The sequence below is a fragment of the Coenobita brevimanus genome, chromosome 53 (genome assembly GCF_032717465.1).
Source record: "Coenobita brevimanus isolate Jiangsu-jjx chromosome 53, ASM3271746v2, whole genome shotgun sequence".
Lineage (NCBI taxonomy): Eukaryota > Metazoa > Arthropoda > Malacostraca > Decapoda > Coenobitidae > Coenobita > Coenobita brevimanus.
This window is the reverse complement of record NC_137006.1, coordinates 41,040,902-41,062,358: the sequence shown is the minus strand read 5'-3', so window position 1 is coordinate 41,062,358 and position 21,457 is coordinate 41,040,902. Positions and strand designations below refer to the sequence as shown.

The window sequence follows — 21,457 nt, the reverse complement described above, 5'->3', positions numbered from 1 at the left end:
TTTAAGAATGTAATCAGTGGAGTTATGGTAGGTTTGCATGTCGTATGATCAGTCAGTTTCCAGGAAAACCACTTACTCTACTGCACATAAAGTAGTGCCTTCATAAAAATTAAATTCCTTCCCTTGAAATATAATTTTTCATTTTATTCTTGCTATCACCTCATGATTTTATGCAAGAGAGATTTTCCTTACTGAAGAAAGCAAATGTTGTCTGCAGTACAAGAGGTCTCTCAAGCTGAATAGAATTGTTTATAGCTAGAATAAAATTTAAAAATATGTTATTGGATTAAGGAATTAATAAGTAAAACTTGTTTTTATTCAGAGGATGAACAATGCAGAACTCTACTAACTTTGTTTTTATGGTGACGTATTGCAAAGGATTACTATATCATTGTGGATGCTTTTGCAGTTTGTTGGTCATTTATTGCTGTTGATGTTTATTGATAACATGCCTGACTTTCATGAAAACTTTGTGTCAGTAGCAGTAAGCATCTGTTCAGGCATCAGTGTTTATTTGTGGTTTCTGTTTCAGTCATATTATGTGCTGTATTCTGTGTGGTATTGGAGGCTTAATACTGTACTACCTTTTCCTTAGCAGTTTATTATGACTGTTACACCCTGATATTCTTCTTTGTGTTATTATATTACTAGTACTTACATAGTTTAGCTGAGTAGCTTAACAAGAGGATAAAGTGGTGTAATATGCAAAATAAATCTGTGGAGAAGAGGTACTACAAAGTCTCCTATGCCACTTAAAATTGTGCACTGTGTATCATCAGTGTCTTGCATCTGTGGGTAGGAGCACATTGCACTCTCACTCACAGTTCACTGGAGAAAGAAGAACACCATCATTTGAATTATGGAGAAACTGAGAAGAACTGATGATTTTCAGAAAATACAATACTGTATCAACTACAGTTTGGTCTGTCCTTTTGATGTGGGTAAAAGAAACCAGATGGGAGCATGAATGTAGACCTGCTAACATGAAAGACCCTAGTGTGTGGGTCAGTATCCACAACTGTACAATATCCCAGAAGACCACCCTGTCATAACAGGTAATGGAGCCACACCACCTTTTGTCACTCAGTTAATGTACATGTTTAGTTGGACTCAAGCAGTTTTGGGTTCCCCGTGGTCCCCTCTAACAGGGCACAACAATTCTTGGCAGGTCACGGGCAGAGAGAGTCGCCTGCTGCCTTGGAAGAGAACAGATTTCCAGTTGCAGGTAGTGTAAGTGGGTAACTTGCGAGTGTTGGCAGGTGCACTGAGCGCGCTGGTACAGTACGGTTGTTTGTGTTGCGGGGTGAGGGCAGCGGCCCTCACCAGCACCGGGTCGGCCGGGTGAGCGGCCCCGACCAGCCCGCATGATCACCAGCCACACCACTGTACCACCCACACCACACTGTCCTGGCTGCTGATAGTACTGTACACTCAACACACTATTGAAGCACTTGTCAGCTTTCATCCGTGCATCTTTTTGTGTATTTTGCAATATTTTTAAAAGCAACAAAGGTACATTTTATGTTCATCTGCATAATACTGGCAGTTCATTTCTGGCCTCCACTATTGCTGGTTGGCTCTTGGTCCACAGTCGCATTTGAGCATTAGCTCAGCTTCACCAAGTACCATATGGTATAATGCTGTAAAAAACTCCAATGCCAGATTTTTCTTTTAACAATTTTTTTTTATTATTTACACAGCACTGTTTGAAGTTTAATGTTTCTGAGCTATTCAGAGACTGAAGTATAAATGAGGGATTTGCCTTTTAGAAATTACAGTTGAAAAATATACAGCAGGACAGGAATCACCATGGATATTTTCATCGCACTGTTTTAGCAAACTTGTACTAGGCTCAAGTCAAGAAGAGTGGAATACTGCACATGACTATAAGTCCCTTGTTTTATTATTGGTAAAGGTATTGAGCAGCATAGATAATATAATATAATACTCTAGTAATGACTGTTTCTCCAGTCATTTGTGCTCAGTTACCAATCATTTCTGTACACTCAGTCCTTGAGTAATGCACGGTTGAGTAACATGTTTTTGTTCTAACACACTCAGCATAATGCAGCAGATCATAATCGACACAGTGAAAAACCTGAGCGTACGTGGGAAGATTTGAAATTTGAAAGTCGCGTGCGGTCACATCACCCGCTAGACATGCCATGATTGGACAACGTACATTAGGGTATGGCCACACTCTTTACTCGCATCTCACCGAGTTCTATCCCACACACACATGGGTTTCACAATTTTAGAGAGGGAAAGGGAACAAAAATGTTTGCTAATCAGAAAAAAAGTACTCTTTCATCCATGTAATCTCGTAAGTTAGTGTTCAGTTCCACATTCTTCATTTGATATTGCGCTTCCCAAAACATTTTGGACCGACTGAGTATACAGCTATCAGTCCCTTCTCGCATCTCACTGAGTTCTGCCCATGCAGTGTAGCTTTTTTTTTTTTTTTTTTTTTTTTTTTTCATCTGTCGAGCAAGGGCATAGACTCTTAGTAATGCCACGTGATCAGCTCCGGCCACCCAGAAAGTGGCGCATCTTCACATATGCCCAGAAGTATGAGATAGTAAATGAGTTAGAGCAGGGAAAGAGGCAGGTAGAAATGGCAAAAAAGCATGGTGTGAATGAAAGCACCATTAGAATTATTTGGAAGGACCAGAAGAAGTTAAAGAAGATCATGCTTGGGAACCCTGGTGATGCTAACCTGGCATCAGTGAAAGTTCACAATTTTGTTCTGAAGCTGACTGAGGAGAAGCTCATAGGGTGTTATGTGAAGCGCCAGAGAAAGAACGGCTTCCCTACTGAAGACCACATGATGCGATAGAAGGCGAAACTTTATGACAAAAACAACATTGGGGATGGAGGGTGGGAGGAGAGTGCCAGGGATCAATGCATCAACAACACACTGATTTGTTTTTGTTAATACTATTTTAATACCTTTCATGTTCTTGGTCACAATAGTTATATCCCTCTCAGTGTTTTACCTGATAGTGCTTATAAGTAGGGGATAATTTATGTGGGGTAGAATGGTAAGAAGGGGTAAAAGTGAGAGTTTTGAAAAGTCGCCAGAACACATTGTACCATTATACATCCAAACATATTGTTTGAGTGGCGCGTGTTTGAGTAGCACAGTTCTTGTCCAGTCCTTATTGTCCACGTTACTCGATGGTTGAGTGTACTTAAAAATATGCAGCACTAATCACTGATGAGACTGATATGAAGCCACTGAAAACCCGTAGCATTATTAGAGCAGTTGAATACAGTAATTCCTCACTTACCACTTAGAAATGTATGAAAAAACTACCATTTTAAATGAAAATTGTGTTAGGTGAGGGTTATGTTCCAGCAAGAAAAATTTCCTTACCAGATATTTAAAAATCCCAAAAATACCATGTCATAGGGTGTGTGAGTATGAATTAACCATTTCACTGCTGATGGCATCAATTTGTGCAACTAAAAAAAAAAATCATAATGAATTCCTGGAAATTGTGATATTTGTAATTCTATATGGGTCACCTAGTATGTACCCAGAGACTTACCACCTCAGCACACCACAACCTGTGACTGTGGTGTGATGTTTTTGTTGATTTACTATGCATTTTTGTGTTTCTCTTTTGGTATATCTCTAAATTGATAACATATGTCAACCTTTCTCCTACACAATGGTAGACCACACCTCTTCAAACCATTTTAATTCTGAAATTAATAATTTTGGTGTTGTGATGGCTGAATATTTGCATAACTATGGTAAAATATGGAAATTAAAGATAAATATAAGGTATGAAAGAAATTTACCACTGAAATACAGTCACCATTATATACATCTGTTCATTTTTAATATTTTGTTTTGTATGCCTTCCAGCACTTTGAGCAAGAATAAACAGAAAAAAATATATATTCCAAATACATAAATATCTCATATCTGTAGCCATGTGGCCAGAAGAGCAAAAATAATTGCATTAGTGTAATAATTCATGCCTGTGGATAATAGGTTGTCTGGTGAGAACCAGGGGCTTCTGTCCTTAAAGGACTGCTTGAGACCAAAGATTCAAAATCTATCTATCTATCTATTGCTAGACGCCTTAATCCCATAAGGGGTGGCCACAAACTAATCGCCTCCACGTCGCCCTGTCCCCTTCCATTTCACTGTCCTGCTGTCAGCTCACACCCCCCGTCCCTCATATACCTATCCACTTCATCCCTTCATCTCATCCTTGGCCTCCCCCTCCCTCTCCCCCTCTCTGCCTCACTCACATACACTCTCCTTATTAGTCTCTCACTCTCCATCCTCTCCACATGGCCAGATCCAAGAGCTTTAAAAAAATCCATGAGTGCATGGTGTGGCTAACATTGAAAATTGCAAAGTACAGTGCTCGTCAGAAGTATTCAGCGATGTCCGCCGGGCGCGCAATACTTATGGCCCAAAAAGAATCACCCCATTTTTGGGGGTAAGAATTGAGCCACAAGTTTGAGCTCCGAGCATGACGTCACGGTAGCCTGAGGCCTTCTGACGCGCTGGTTGGTTCCCGCCTCAGTTGCCCACGGGCTGCCTGAGAGAGAGGAACTCCGCCGAGTGTCCCTCTCAAATTGCGCCATTTTTTACCGAGTGTCCCGCAGTGTTTTGGCCTTCAAAACTTTGTTATGGCACCTATCCGTGAACTATCGAGTGAAATCATATCCCAGATCATTGCTCTAAAGGAGGCAGGCCACCAGACAAAGGAAATTAGTGAATTGGTTGGTGTGGGACGATCGACAGTGCGTCGTTGGTGTGCGCGGTTTCGGGAGGAAAACAGTGGTGAAGTTCCCACAAAGAAACCGAGGTCTGGTAGGCCTAGGAAAACTTCCCCAAGGTCTGTTAATGTTTTAAAACGTGCAGTGGAGTTTAATCCTTGTGTGAGTGCAAGGAAAATTAAGGAGAGCAACCCAGAAGTGTTTGGTGAGGTGTCAGTGAGAACAGTGTCTCGTAGGGTGCATGAGCTTGGTTACACAAGTCACAGGCCTGTGAAAAAGCCTCTTCTCTCTAGCAGCCAGAGAATTCGTAGGCTTGCCTTTGCTAATAAATATCTAAATTGGGGTGAGGAGCAATGGTTGTCAGTGTTGTGGTCTGATGAGGCAACGTTTAGTGTTACCTGTAACAGAGGAGCATGCAAAGGTAGTGACCCACTTGACCCACGGTATGTAGAAAGCACAGTTAAACATCCTGATTCACTCATGGTATGGGGTTGTTTTTCAGGGAAGGGTTTGGGGAAGCTTGTTGTACTTCCCAAGAACCTCAGAGTGAATCAGGATGTTTACCTGGAGCTTCTGTGTGATCATTTACCAGACTCCTTCGAGCTAACAGGTGCACGAGTGTTTCAGCAGGACGGTGCACCTGCTCACAAGGCCAAATCGGTCACCAATTGGCTTCGTGACTGCGAGGTATCATTCATGACAGACTGGCCAGGAAATAGCCCAGACCTCAACCCGATTGAAAACCTCTGGTACCTCGTAAAGAAGAGTCTCCAAGGGAAGGACGTGAGCTCTCTGCCTAAGCTGGAAGCCGCCATTCGTGACTCCTGGGACAAAATACCCCTCCAGCACCTCAGGAGCCTCGCCCTTTCACTTCCAAGACGTCTCAGGTCCGTGAAGAAACGTAAAGGCTACCCTACGAAGCACTAAAGGTAAATAAAATGCATTATTTATATGTTTTTTCAATGTTGAAAGGTTTGTTTCTCAGGAGGGACGCAGGGCGCCCCATACTTCTGACGAGCACTGTACATCACGACAAAAGGGTTAGAATTCATGAGTAGTTTAAAGAAGTAGAGTAATCCCCCATTTATCCATCATAATTCAGCCAAGGCCCTGTCAGATAATGCTTTCTGGGGGAAGACAATGCCATACAACCCCCCCAACCCCTCTACAGGTGGTAAAACCCTTATAAAACCCTATACAGGTCTCCCTCATTATTGGGGTTACATTCCTGAGATGGCCAATGATGTCAATTTTCCAATAGCCAGTTTTATACGGTACTGTATATTCATTTTATTAGTCTTACACAATGACTCATATGTTGTGTTAAGGTGATTGTAATGATTAAAAATATGTGTTCTTTTTGCACATTGCACCGTAGGCCAGTCTCACCTACACTGAATACATGTTCATTTATAGCCACTAAGAATATTGTTATTTAATAAAGTGAGTGAGAATGTTGGGTCTGGTTAGTACTTGGATGGGTGACCGCCTGGGAACACCAGATGCTGTTGGCATCCTTACGTCAAGTGGGGTTGATGGAGGATTAGTGCCCCTCCCTGTAAAACAACTAACTCTAAGCCCTTGGCCACCCTGTCTGGGATACATGGCGTCTGGCAATGAATGAATGAATGAATGAGTGAGAATGATGAAGTGAAAGAGAGAGAGATTGTCCAGGTGCTTGAGGATGCAAAAGTGGATATATGTGGATTGACTGAAACTAAATGGTAAGGTGAAAGGATGAGAGAATGGGAATACGGTGTAGATATATGTGCGGGAGTCAGTGAGAATGAGAGGGCAAGAGAGGGAGTGTGTCTGATGATAAGCAAGAAGTGGAAGGAGAATATAAGAGAGTATGGGACAGTGGGTGCAAGGATTGTATGGGTGAGGATGAAAGTAGGTATACAAGCATGGGTGATTGTATGTGTGTATGCTCCAACAGAGGATTGAGTGGCAAGAGTGAAAGATGAGTTTTGGGCGAGAGTAGAAGCATGTATGGACAAGTTTGAGAGGAGCGAGAGAGTTCTGTTGATTGGAGACATGAATGGCAAAGTTGGGAATGTACGAGTGGATGGAGTGGTTGGTCAGTGGGGTGTGCCAGCTGAAGTAGATGGGAATGGTAGTGCTTTGGTGGACATCTGTGCTGGTAAGGGGTTGGCAATAGCCAACACCTACTTTCGTCATAAGATGATCCACCGGTATACATGGAGAGTAATGAGGAGGATGGATGGTGAACTTGTTGAACGAAAGGCAATGATAGACTATGTGTGTGTGGATGAGCGAATGAGAAGACAAGTGTTGGATGCAAGGGTGTGGAGAGGGTGGGGGAATGGAGTCTCGGACCATCACTTAGTGATGGCCAAGGTAGAGCTGCAAAGAAAGTGGTTGAGGAGACGAAGGGGAAGACAGGAGGAAGCAGCTCCTGTGAGAAGAGTGGAGAAATTGCAAGATAGTGAGAAAATGACAGAGTATAAGAGCATAGTGGAAGAAAGATTGGGAAGGTATGAGCTAGAGCAGATGGAAGGGGTGGAAGACGTATGTAAGATATTCACGGAAGAGATAAGCGCAGCATGTGAGGCGGTTTGTAGAGTGAGGAGGAGATGCAAGGGTGTGCAAGGGACAGCATGGTGGAATGATGAGGTGAAACGAGTTGTGGAACAAAAGAAGAAGGCATATGGTGAATGATTGGCGAGTAGAGGTAGGGGAGAAGAGAGGGAGAAGAGAGAGGTATATGTGAACAGGAGAAGGGAGGTTAAGAGACTGGTGAAGGAGAGTAAGAAGAAAGTGGATGAAGAGTTTGGGAGGAATCTGAGTGTGAAATGGAGGGAGAGTAAGAAATTGTTTTGGAAGGAGGTAAAGAAAGTAAGGCAGTGTGAAAGGGGAAATAGTAGGGGAGTGAAAGATAGGAATAATAGATTGTTGGTGGAGAAGAGAGAGAAATTGAGGAGATGGAAGGAGCACTTTGAGGATTTGTTGAATGTAGAGAGTGAGAGCAGTGTGAGTATAAGTGGTTGGGGAATGGCTGGGAGAAGAAGAGATGAGAGGAGGGAGGAAGAGATCAGTAGGTCGGAAGTAGTGGAAGCGATGAAGAAGATTAAGCTGGGAAAGGCCCCAGGAATTGATGGAGTGTGTGGTGAAATGCTTAGGTATGGGGGTGAGATTGTTGTGGAGTGGATATGGAAGTTGTGAAGATTGGCTTGGGAAGAGGGAAGGGTTCCAGAGGACTGGAAATCAGGTATAATTGTTCCTCTGTACAAAGGAAAAGGGGAGAGAGAAGTATGTGGTAACCATAGGGGTATTTGCCTTCTTAGTGTGACTGGTAAAATATATGGTAGAATACTCATTGATAGGGTTAGGCATATGACAGAGGAGCTAGTTGGAGAAGAACAAGGGGGATTTAGGAAGGGAAAAGGGTGTGTAGATCAGATATTTGTTCTAAGATGTTTAGTGGAGAAGTATCTAGAGAAGGGAAGGAAAGTGTATGCTGCCTTCATGGACTTGGAGAAAGCTTATGACAGAATAGATAGGCAAGGTATGTGGAAGGTATTAAGAATATATGGAGTGGATGGGAAATTGTTGAGTGCTGTGAAGAGTATGTACGAGGGAGCTAGGGCTACGGTGCGAGTGGATGGTGAGCTGAGTGAGTTCTTTGATCTCAATGTGGGACTGAAACAGGGGTGTGTGATGTCTCCATGGCTGTTAAATATATATATGGATGGGGTTGTAAAGGAGGTGCAAGGTAGGGCAGTGGATGTGGGGGTGGCCCTAATGAATGAGGGTGAGATTTGGAAGCCTCCGGTGTTGCTGTTTGCTGATGATACAGTATTGTTGAGTGAAGATGAATGGGAGTTGCAAGGTTTGGTGAATGAATTTGGGACAGTGTGTAGGAGGAGGAAGCTGAAAGTTAATGTAAACAAAAGTAAAGTTATGGTGTTTGAGAGGAATGAAGTCACAGAGTGTGCAGTGAGGTTGGATGGTGAGGATATGGAGAATGTGAGTGCATTCAAGTACTTGGGTAGTGTGATGAGTAAGGATGGAACTTTGGGGGATGAAGTACGTGAAAGGGTACAGCAGGGAAGGAAGGTTGTTGGTACACTGAAAGCAGTGATGAGAAATAGGGAGGTGAGTATGGAAGTTAAGAAGTCACTGCATGATGGTATTGTGATCCCTACCCTGATGTATGGAAGCGAGGCGTGGACCTTGCAAGAGGGGAACAAGTCAAGAGTGAGAGCAGTGGAAATGAGTTACTTGAGAGGAGCATGTGGAGTGACGTGGAGGGACAGGTTGACGAATGAAGAAGTGAAGGAACGTTGTGGGGTAGATGTGGATGTGGTTGAAAAGATTAGGAGAAATACACTGAGGTGGTTTGGACATGTGGAGAGAATGGAGAATGAAAGACTGACTAAGAGGGTGTATGTAGGTGAGGTGGAGGGAGGGAGAGGGAGGGGTAGACCGAGGATGAGGTGGAGGGATGGAGTTGAGAGGTATATGAGGGAGGGGGGGGTGAGTTGGGGGGAGGGGAGTCAAATGGTGGGTGACAGAGTGACTTGGAGGCGTTTTGTCTGCGGCCAGCCTTTGCTTGATTAGGGCGTCGGGCTATTGATAGATAGATAGATAGATAGAGTGAGAAGGATAGATAGCAATGAGCAAAACTGAAAGTAAATGACTAGCTGCATAAGTAATGAAACACAGAGGAGTCAAGCCAGTTCCACTTGCGTGCATATTCATGTTAAAAAGAGGCTACAGGCATGAAGTATATTTTGTGATTTATAAAATTTGACAGTGAGATGAGTTGATGGTTATGAGTAGAACCAAAAGCAGGCAACTAGCTACATAAGTAATGTAACACAGAAGACACTGTAGGCATGCACATGCATGCCAGCACAAGGGCAAGCAACTTAATCCCCCCAAAAGTTATGGTATGGCAAGGAAGATAATAAACTCCATGACGAACTTAATCACACCAACACCAGATGTCTTACTCCCCATGACTGAGATGGAACTGACAGCGGCCTTTGTTTTGTCGGCCATTGTCGGTAAAGTGTGACCGGCAGGGTTGTTGCGCGGAGTGGTGGGCAATTTGAAAAATTCTGTTTCTATCCGTCTATCTATCTGTCTATTGCCAATCATCTCAATCCCGTAAGGGGTGGGCACAAACAAATTGCTTACATGTAGCCTTGTCCAACAGCATTTCACTGTCCTGCTCCCAGCTTACACCCCCCTTTCTCATATACCTCTCCATTCCATCCATCCTCTCATCCTCACCCTCCCCCTCCCTCTCCCCCCTTCCACCTCGCCCGCATACACTCTCCTCGTTAATCTCTCGTTCTCCATCCTCTCCATATGGCCAAACCACCTCAGTGTATTTCTCCTAATGCTTTCCATCACATCCACATCCACACCACAACACTCCTTCGCTTCCTCATTTGTCAGTCTGTCTCTCTACGTAACTCCACATGCTCCTCTCAAATAACTCATTTCCACTGCTTTCATTCTTGACATGTGGCCTTCCAACAAGGTCCAAGCTTCACTTCCATACATTAGGGTTGGTATCACAGAACTGTCATGCAGCGACTTTTTTACTTCCATGCTCACTTCCCTGTTCTTTATCACTTCTTTCAAAGAACCAGCAACCTTTCTTCCTTGTACCATTTCAAGCACTTCATCCTGTAAACATCCATCCATATTCATCACACTACCCAAGTACTTGAACGCACTCACATTTTCCATTTTCTCCTCGTCCAGCCTCACTGTACATTCGGTGGCATCATTTTCCTCGAAGACCATAACTTTACTCTTCCCTACATTCACCTTTGAGTTCCATTTCATACAAACTCCCAAACCCATTCACCAAGTCTTGCAGTTCCCATTCGTCTTCACTTAACAATACAGTATCATCTGCAGATAGCAGTACAGGGAGTTTCCAAACTCTGCCCTCCCTCGTTAGGGTTGCTCCAACATCCACTGCCCTACCTTGTACCTCTTGTGTAACTCCATCCGTATACAGATTGAACAGCCATCGGGAAATGAACCATCCCTGTTTCATTCCAACATTCAGATAGAAAACTTCACTCAGTTCACTATCAACATGCACTGCAGCCTTAGCATCCTCATATGTACTCTTCATGGCCTTCAACAGCTTCCCATTTACTCCGTGTATTCTTAACACTATCCACATTCCTTGTCTGTCCACCCTGTCATATGTTTTCTCCAAATCCCCTTTTTGGAAACTTTTTTCCACTGCAGTCCTACGAATGAATATCTAATCTACACCTCTTCCCATCCTAAAACCTCTCTGTTCTTCTTCATCATCATCATCATCCGGACCTCCTTTCCCACCCTAGGACAGTGTGAGGAGTAACAACATCCAGACAGCCAAAGTTTACCCAGTTCAGTGGGCCATGCTTCCATTTCCTGTTCATTCAAGGCCACAGAGTCCTGGCTTCCTCAGATAGAGAAAAAAAAAAAATTCACTACGTTCTGTATCTTTATATATACCTATTTGATAGAGCCAATCTGAACACTGTTACATTAAAAAGGGGTACCGAATCCCTGGTTATGTGCATCTTTGCACAAAATTCATCCATCCAGCTTGGTTTCTTTTCAGTCCTTTAGCCTCACCAACTTCCATACCTCTCTTCTTCACACACTCATCTACCACATCCCTTCACCTTCGTCTTGGCCTACTTTGCCTCCTCCCTCCTTCAGATTCACTCAGATATACCTTTTTCACCACTTTATTGTCATCCATTCTCTCCACATGACCAAATCACCTCAGTACACTCTCTTCAATTCTGGTGTCTTCCTCACTCCGCATCTTTCACGTATCACATTATTCCGTATCATGTCCACTCTCTGTACTCCACATAGATTCCTCAGCGGTCCCATCTCCACTGCTCTTATTCTTGACTTTCCATATTCATGCCACATCATAGTCTTACATCTGTACGTTGAAGTTGGTACCAACACCCCTTCATGTAAGCCTCACACAGCTGCAACACTCAAGCCTCTGTTTCATATTAGGGCCTTCATAGCACCAGCTACTCTCCTTCTTTGTGTCACTCTGCTTTCCACTTCTTTAGCACATTTTCCTCTCCAATGAATTCCTCCGTTATTTCCCTAACTCTGTAAGTAAGTATCCTGCCACATACTTTCCTTATTACACCAAAGACAAATTCCCCAGTGATATCCACACATTTCTTTTTCCCCTTTTCCTTTGTACAGTGGCGTAATTATACCTGACTTCCAATCATCTGGGACTCTGCCTTCTCCCCAGGCCAATCTGTACATCTTCCATATCCATTCTAGTACCATCTCTCCCCCTTGCTTCAGCATTTCACCACACATTCCACCGATTCTTGGGGATTTATCTATTTTGACTTTATTACTTCCGCTACTTCCATCCTATTGATTTCTTCCTCTCTTCTCACCATCCTCCTCCTCCCAGCCATTCCCCAGCCACTTATACTCTTATTACATTCACTCTCTATCTTCAGCAATTCCTTAAAGTGTTCTCTCCATCTGCTCACTTTTTCTTCCTTCACCACTAGCAGTCTGCCATTTTTATCTTTCACTCCCCAGTTTACGTCCTTATCACCCAGTCTAACTTTCTTTACCTCTTTCCAGAACATATTCTTACATTCCCTCCACTTTTCACTCAAATTCCTTCCAAATACCTCATCCATTCTCTTCGTACACTCTCTTACTAAAATCTTTTTATCTCTCTCTTCCTCTCCACATATAACTCTTTCTTCTGTCTCTCAACTTCTTCCACACCCCTGTTTCTCATCCACTCACTGTATGTTTTCTTCTTCTGTGCCACAGACCATTACACCTCTTCATTCCACCATACTGTTCCCTGCACCCCCTTTTGTCTTCTCTTCACCCCACACACCACCTCACATGCTGCACAGATTTCTTCCGTGAATATCTTCCACACACCTTCCACGTCCCCCATCTGCTTCAATCCATATTTACCCAATCGCACTCCACTTCTCTCTTATTTCTGCCTTCTTTCCATCCTCTTGTAACCTTTCCACCCTCCTTGTATACGCAGCTTCCTGTCCTTCCCTTCTTCTATTTCTCCATTTCATTTGGACCTTGATTCTCACCACCAGGAAGTGATGGTCAGAAAGTCCACTCCTCTAACCTCTGTATGCTCTTGCATCCATTACACACCTTCTCATCCTATCATCAACACACACACAATCATTGCCTTCCATTCATTCAGTTCACCACCCATCCTTCTCATCATTCGCCACGTATATTTGTGGATCATTTTTTGTCTAAAGTGGGTATTGGCTATTGCTAACCCTTTTCCTGCACAAATGTCCACTAGAGCACTACCATTCTCATCCACTTCTGCAGGTACACCCCACTCTCCAACTACTCCATCTACTTTCACATTCCCTAGTTTTCCATTCATATTTCCAATGAAAAACACTCTCTCATTCCTTTCAAACTTTTCCATGCATGCATCCTCATTTGTTCAGAACTCTTCTTTCACTCTGCTTGCACGAGCTTGCATTGGCACATACACACATACAGTCACCCACATTTGCAGTCCAACTTTGAATGTAATAAAAATTAGATACTGTTTTAATTCAGCCACATTTATCAGACTGTGACGTATGCTGGGTAATGCAGCATCGGATAAACAGGATTCCTGTAAGTGATACACAAGGTGGTCCGTAAATATGTAGCGCCCCTACACATACTCACTTGGCAGTATCGCACATTGCAGGAACGGCACACACTGCTGGTGTGGGCGTGAGTATGACAGTTGAAGTGGGAAGTGAATAAATAATGCAGGATAGATATTGATAATGCTGATTGAGCCATCTATGCAACACACAAGAAATCACTTGGCAGACTGGCAGAGTGGGAGAACATTTTATGTGGACCACTCTGTACAGTCTTGAGATAAATGCCAATGTGAATAATTTCAACCATGATCCTTCACTGCATATCTTGACCATTCTCCAACTACTCCTTCCACTTTCACATTCCCTAGTTTTCCATTCATGTGGTACATGAAAATTGTTCCTGTGTTAACAAGCACTTTATAGTGAAAAAAAAAATAAAAGTTAAGTGAAAGTGTTAAGTAAGGAATTACTGTACCCTACAATAGATTACAATTGGCTTTTTATTTAATTCTCTTAATGTTGATACAGTGCAGCAGTGGCCTTTCATTAGCACATTTTCATATAAAGTATCGAAATTTTAATGAAATGTTGGTTTGTCATTTATTTAGCAAATGCTATATTTCTTACCCAGATATATTGTGCCATTGTTCTTGGCTTGAAAATGGTACGTGTGTGTTGAAATATTGTGGTAAAAATATTTTTAGTTGCTGTGATTCTGTTCTGTGCTAAGTTGTAAAATGTATCATTAATTATATCTAAAAGTGTGTGCAACCTAATTCTTTTTCAAACCAGTGATGTTACGTATGTGAATGAAAGCATGATTCCTCAGGGAATAAAGGAAAGGGCAAATTCTTTTTCAAACCAGTGATGTTACATATGTGAATGAAAGCATGATTCCTCAGGGTATAAAGGAAAGGGTAAGCCCTTCTGCCTATGATAAATGAGCTGTTACAGTTGGATTACTGCTTACACAAAAAATTGGATGAAAAAATACATGAAATAAACAAAGTCCTTTGCATCCAGATTTATTACCTTGTGGGGAAAATCCGGTTGATATCAAGCTTCACAGAACCATCCCTCTTGTAACCATTTCAGCTGATGAAATGTTGACGTCATGCATTCTCAAATGCAGGCATTCCCCTTTATCCAGTGGGTTTATATCACAAAGTTATTTCAGATAATGTTTTTCAGATGTCAGGGTGGTTATAGTATGGGTTACATGGAGTTATGCCAAGTTGCCATAGAGAATTACTCTTGTGTGACTTTAGCCACCCTCTCCCAAGTACATATCCAATCATAATGTACTGGTACTTACTATACACTTACTGTACCACAGTATGGTACCTGAACATAATTTAGATAACATTCAGTAACATGGATTATATGGGGTAAAGTGCAGTGCTCGTATGGCTTTACTGCTCCCCCTAATACATTTCAGGTCATAATATTCCCATTACATACTTAAAGCAGCAATATAAACACTTAGTAACAAATGGATTATACAGGGTTAGGTCAAATGGCCATAGAATATTATTCATGTGTGACTTTAGTCAGCACCCCCTGGCTGCAGTCATAATATGCTCATTGCACACTTACAGCAGAACAGTACCTGCAGCAGAATTTAGATAACAATAACATTAGGCCTGTACCTGTATGAGGTTATGTCAAGTGGCCACAGAGGGTTACTCGCAGATTAGATGAAATACAGTACTAATTTGGTTACTTTAAGGGATTTAGTGCAAAAAAATACAGTACTGACACATATTCCGGGAGGTTGGTTGGGCATTCCTTTGTATCTGATGGTTCCTATGATTGAACAAACTCTGTCAATGATGTAATTTTTGTATTGGGAGTTCAGATTAATTGGAATATTGGTTTGTTTAAAGGGATTTGAATAAGAAAAAAAAAAGACAATTCAAATAAGTTAATATTTGGACATTGGTAGCTTAGATAATGGGTCTTTCCTGTATTAGTTGTGTTGATTGCATCAGGAAAATTTATTAGCAACATTATTTAACACTTAGAATGATAACGCAGGAGGTACATTTAGAATTATAACACAAGAGGTACATTATTTAACACAAATAATGATAACACAGGTAGTACATTATTTAACATGTGGAATGATAACATAGGAGGTAGTTTGATAGATATACAGTAGTAATTGATGGAGTGATATCTGGTAGCAAGGTATGTCTGCCATACCCCTGTTTGATTATCCAGAAGTTTGTTAACATAAGCTTGAGCAATTAAGGTATCTTGAAAGATAATGGCAACTTAGTTTTTTTTGAGATCCCCCAGACCAAGCACAAGTAAGCAATAATCCATCTGTACACCAGTTAAGACTCACTGAACAGGGATGGTAGGAGTGATGCCACCACCCAGTATTGCCACTCTGACTGAATCTTGAGTATTTTTTTATGCCATATTCATATCCATGGAAGCAGCATAAACATGCTGCATGTTTGTTTAGTAGTATGGTCCAGGCAATGAGGGTATGGACACATTCCTAATGAAGGACGCAACCCCTGGAGCCCAGTGATGTATTTCAAATTTTATTCCTGCTACCAGATGACTTGACTCATTTTTTGATAGACTTTTAAACTTTTCAAACTGGAGGGGTTAGATACAGACTAAACTAACCCCTTCAGTAATAGATGAACACAGATCATGGAATAAAATCATATACTGATAATTTTTTTTGTTTTTTAATGCATCATTGTAGTGAAGGGATCAACTGCAGGGGAGCTTTCCTGTGGCACCTTCTTGGTTTAATCTGTCTCTTCCCACCTGCTTAGCTCTCCAGGATCTCACAATGCCTTTTCAGTAAACGCTTCTTCCATTCTTCTATCTCTTTTCCTACTTGAAATCCTTATACTGGATAAAGTTGCAGACTATAAATTCTGTAAACCAATTTTATTGTAACTTTGTTGGCAGGACCTCAGTGTTTTAAAGAGCAAAAGAACTTATCCATGTTAATGATTTGAAAGACAATCACGACTCTGACTTATGTATCTTAACATTTAGGGCAAAAGTCAAACACGGATTCTTGATCGTCATGATATACATATAGATGCGGAAATAATTCCCATGACTCTGATACTACAGATATACCCTTCATGATACATGTAAACAAAGAAGAGAGTTCCATAACTCTTTTTTACTAAGTTATCCTCCCTCTCTATGAAAATAGGTGAAGAAAAGATTTCCACGACTTTGGTACTACAGGTATCCCCCCCCCCCCATACATGTAGATGTAGAAAAGTTTCCCATGACTTTTGACACAGCAGGTATGAGTATCCCCCTCCTTATACTTAAGATGCATTGCTGAAAACCTGATCATTACATAGATGGCCATAATTGGAGAACAAATTTCAACATAAATTTTTTTCAACTCGAGGATGATCAGAATAATCCGCCATTGGAATATTCTGTATCCTAACATAATCACATGTTTCAACTAGAGGGGCACTTGGTGGAGTGCATCTGCAACAAGAGCAGTGTAATTTCCAAACCACTCTTCATAATGGGATAGGTGTTCTCATCACTGATTAGGGTTTCGCAAATAGGGTTCGTTGGATGCAGAATCTGTAATACAATCTGGATGGGTCCCAAAAGTTAATTGTTTGTTCCCTGGGACATGGGCTATCTACCTACCAAATTTGGTCCAGATCTCTCTTTTAGTTTTTGGGTAGTCCTGCAAACAAAAAAAATTAACAAACAAACGGGGGTGAAAATATACGTTCCTTGTCAGAGAGAATGAAAGTTGAAGCACAAGAACATTCTAGTACAGGCCTAATAATATATGTCTGACTTAGAATACGGGAAAGGTAGGAAAGGATTCAGATTTCATCTTGCTGGCCGTTTCAGTGTTATTTCTCAGAAAATAAGAAAAAAATGGTTTCCACACTAAAATGGTCAGGTACTGGTTTTGATGATAAACACTCGGTAATTAAGTTCCATTGATCACAGTGGCTCTATAGTAGAGTATTCATCTCATGAACATTCTCCCAAAGCTAAGGTACAAAACCCAAGCCATGGCAAGCATTTAAATAAATGCTGGCACACGTAGTATGTCCTTTCATATTATGTACTTGCATATGTGTGCACCCTATGAGTTCATATTACTGATGTGTACAAACTGTGAAACATATAAATATATTCATTACTGCACTTCAGCTTTCATGTGCATCACATTTAACACATACGACCCTTTCCTAGCCATACTTCACTAGCACAGAAAAGAGTTAATTAGGGTCAGTATTTTCCATTTGAGAAGATCCAGATCTGCAGCTGATCTTACGTGGACCATTGCAGTTAGTTATACGTACGGCTAAGAATCATAAAATTATAGTTACCTCATACAGCTGGGAACTGTTTATACTTTATGCACTAAGGTTAATTTGATGAGGTATACATCTTAGAATGCATCCTAGCATACAGTATTTTGAACTAACCATAAGTACATTATGTGCAGTGTGAAAAGGAACTTTAACATTAGCAGTTACTTTATACAGACTACTGTGGTATGTACATGTATGGAAAGTAATTCTATTAAGAAAGTTATGCATTTGTTCTTTGCACTGATGTAAGAAGATATAAAGCAAATCCTGAAGCCTTATTTCATGATTCCCGAGTATAAGAGCAGGACATGTCGTAGAGGAGTGATTGCTGGTTTCTCTCATTCTGTTTATCTACCTCTGTGTGTCACTGGGGTAATAGATGAACGCCGCTGGGTTGTCCTCAGTGTAGTAATTTCTTCATTTTCTCATCTGGTGCTGAAGCACAATACTTTTTGCTGGATTAACAGGTCGTGTCATATTGTACATGTAGGGATTTAATGGTACTCACTGATATTATTTATAATTGATTAATGTTAACCCCATTCTGAACTTTATAAGATTACTGAGGTTTTACTTCTAAATTTTATTCCTAATGCATGAGCAATTATGAAACTGGATTCCTGTGGAAATAATTATTTTTCTGGTACTGCGTATTGCATCAGACTGGCATTGTACTGTATTTCACAGAAATTTCAGAAGTTTTCTTACTTTCCTAGTGCTGAAAGTGTCCACGCATCTCAAAATGAGTGGATCTTGTCCTTGACTCACTCTCTTGTTTGGTTTTCTGTAAGAAATGATGATTATTTGCAAGCTTTCAGCCTTTAGTTCTGTTTTAAGAAATATAAATCATGGTATGCTTTCTGTTTATCGTTAGAATAATATTAACCTTTTTAGTCAAACAGTACAGTACCCTTTGTACCTTTTGTATTAGATGTGTAAGGGTCCTAATTTGTTGGTAATGACAAATTATTTGATATTTTCAGTATTTCTAATGAAGAAACTGATTTTTTAAAGCAAGTTTTGTCCTGGTGATACAGAAGTATATGTTATTTATGCAGTGTGATACTGCACTCTGTATCTCTTACTTATAATATTGTCTTAAACAGTACAAAAATATTATGTTCAATAAATTTCTTGTTATGAACCATTAGTGTAAATGAATTATAAAATATCCTTGTGTAATACAGTTCAGTATCAGTCTAACTAACAGTTTAACTCAATCTTTTAGCGGAATGAGCGATTAGAAAAAGAACAGAAACAGTTGGAAAAGCAAAAAAGGAAAGAACAGAAAGCTCTGGAACGTGCAGCAAGTAAAGGAGAGGATAACAACTGGGGAGGTGGAGGTGATGATGACAAGAACTCCCCAGTGAAGGTGAGTCCTCCGGGACCAGTGGAGTCTGACCACATTGAGATGACTCATGTGGCCCTGCAAGAACTGTCTAAAGGCATGCCAACTGAGCTGGTAAAGTCAGTCGTGATGCCCAAGAGCTTCTCATCAGGAGTCATTGCCTCGGATGCCTCAAATGATATGCCCAAAAACTCTCCCACAGCATCACATCTAGTTAAAGTTGCCTCTTCTGAGGAGCTGACCGAACACACATCCAGTGGCATTCTTTCAAAAGATGTGTCTGCAGAAAATAGCAGAAGCCTATCAGCAGAGCTTAATAAAGGGCCAAGTCAAACTAAATTGTCCAGAGACACTTCAGAAGGAATGCTGAGTGCCATGTCCCAAGTTGCAGAGCCTCTAGATGATGCCCAAAGGGAGGACCCTCTCTCATCGGTCAAACATAGGGAAGACGTTCGGCTAGTTGAGGTACTTGGCTATTGGATGGCTGCAGCTCGCAAAAGTGACCTGCTGTGTCACTTAACAGCAGTTCAATGTAACCTAGTTTAGCTGTGGCTATTCCTTGTACTGTAGTTTTTTACACATATAGTTTCACTTGTACAGTGTACAGTATGTTATTTGGATTTGAATTATCATTTATGATTTTTGTTACATTTAAGGATATTGTGTGTTTTACTGTCTTTTAATGAGCTTTTTACTAACTGTGCAGTCTCTGTGTATATTGACTGGCTGCATTTGTACCTACACAACTAATGATTTTTGAGTACTGAATAGCATTACAGTGCACGGACCTGCTGCATTCTGAGAGTAGCTCCTGTAAATCATCATTTATGTAGCTGGATTTCACATCTCGTGTCTGGGAGTGGTAAATGCAGACTGCACGTCTAGGGCAACTTTTAGCCATCATAGGCAGGAATGGTTCTGTAAATGTGTTAGTGAGTGAAATATGCTGCATATGGAATATTGGACTCCCAGTTCATATTTTGTTTATACGGTAGCTGTAGAAAGATGTTCCAGCCAGTTTGCAAGCTAGTGAAAATGAACTTCTCCTGCTCCTGCATTACCTACCCACACATTGCCCTGAGAAACATGAGTCAGTGTGGCTGTCACTAGCTGCTAGGTTTCCATAGTTCTGGTAGTGCAGCAGACAAAACTTTTTTGCCACCATCTTGCATTGAACTGCTGAGTTGCATCACAGATTCATCTGTACCATTGAAACTATCACTTCCTGTCCTTGTGTAATGTGATGGTATCTTCCTAAATAAGAGGAACATATGTTACATTGTCATTTGGCATGTGATTCGTTTGTTTCGTGTGTAGAACTATGAGTGTGATTCCCACAAACCTTCGTGTGTCTGACAGCAAAATGATAAATGTACCATTATGTGCTGTTCTGTAATGTGCCATTCTTGTGTTCTGATTATATAATTGGTTGTTTTGAGAGAATAGTTTCGTATTGTGGTTTATGGTGTGTATCGTCTGTGTAGTTAAGTGTGAATACTAAAAACCTTCACTAAAACCACATCATATAATAACCTTCATACCTAGACTACTGTCTCCTCTCCAGCCCTCTATTACCCCATTCCTGCCCTTGATGTCCTGGTGAACTCTCTCCCTCCCCACCCTTTTCGTGTCGCAATACTCCTCCCCATCTCTGCCTTCATATTTATGCACCCCTCTCCCTTCATTGCTTTGTACCCCATCACACCACAGCTATTGGATATATCCCTGCTCTTTCACATCTATGTACCCCTCATATTACATCCCTGTACCACCACCCCTTCACATCCCCATAACCCATTCCCATCACACCCCGATACCCTCACCTCATGCCATCATGGCACCCCACCTCTTCACATCTCTGTACCCCCCTTCACATCCTTATACCCCCACATCACATCACAGTACCCCCTTCACATCCTTATACCCCCTTCACATTCCTCTAGCCTCTTTCACAATCCTGTATTCCCGTCATATGCCTGTACCCCACTTGACATCCACATACCCTTTATTTCTCCCTTTACTTTTCACATTCCTCTATCTTCCTTCACATTCCCATACTGCTTTCCCTTCACATCCCTGTATTATTTTCCCTTCACATCTCTGTACTGCTTTCCCTTCACATCCCTGTACTGCTTTCCCTTCACATCCTTATAGTGCTTTCCCTTCATATTCCTTTTTCCCCTTTCTTGTTCCTCTATCCTCCTTCACAGAATTGTATCCTCACATCCTCCTTCCTCCTTCAGCTTCCTCTACCCCACCCTCTTCACATACCCTTGTTCACATCTTTCAGCCCCCTCAACATGTTTGCATCCCCTTCACATCTTTGTACCCCTGTCACAACTTTAACTCCCTTCATGTGCCCAAACCTTCCCCTCCTCAAC

General features: G+C 41.5%; 1 protein-coding gene across 1 annotated transcript in view; it reads left to right on the top strand.

Moving 5' to 3' along the window:
- Positions 1–21,457, top strand: part of LOC145400804 (voltage-dependent T-type calcium channel subunit alpha-1G-like) — a 470,580-nt gene that overhangs the window by 157,867 nt on the left and 291,256 nt on the right. The window lies entirely within an intron of this gene.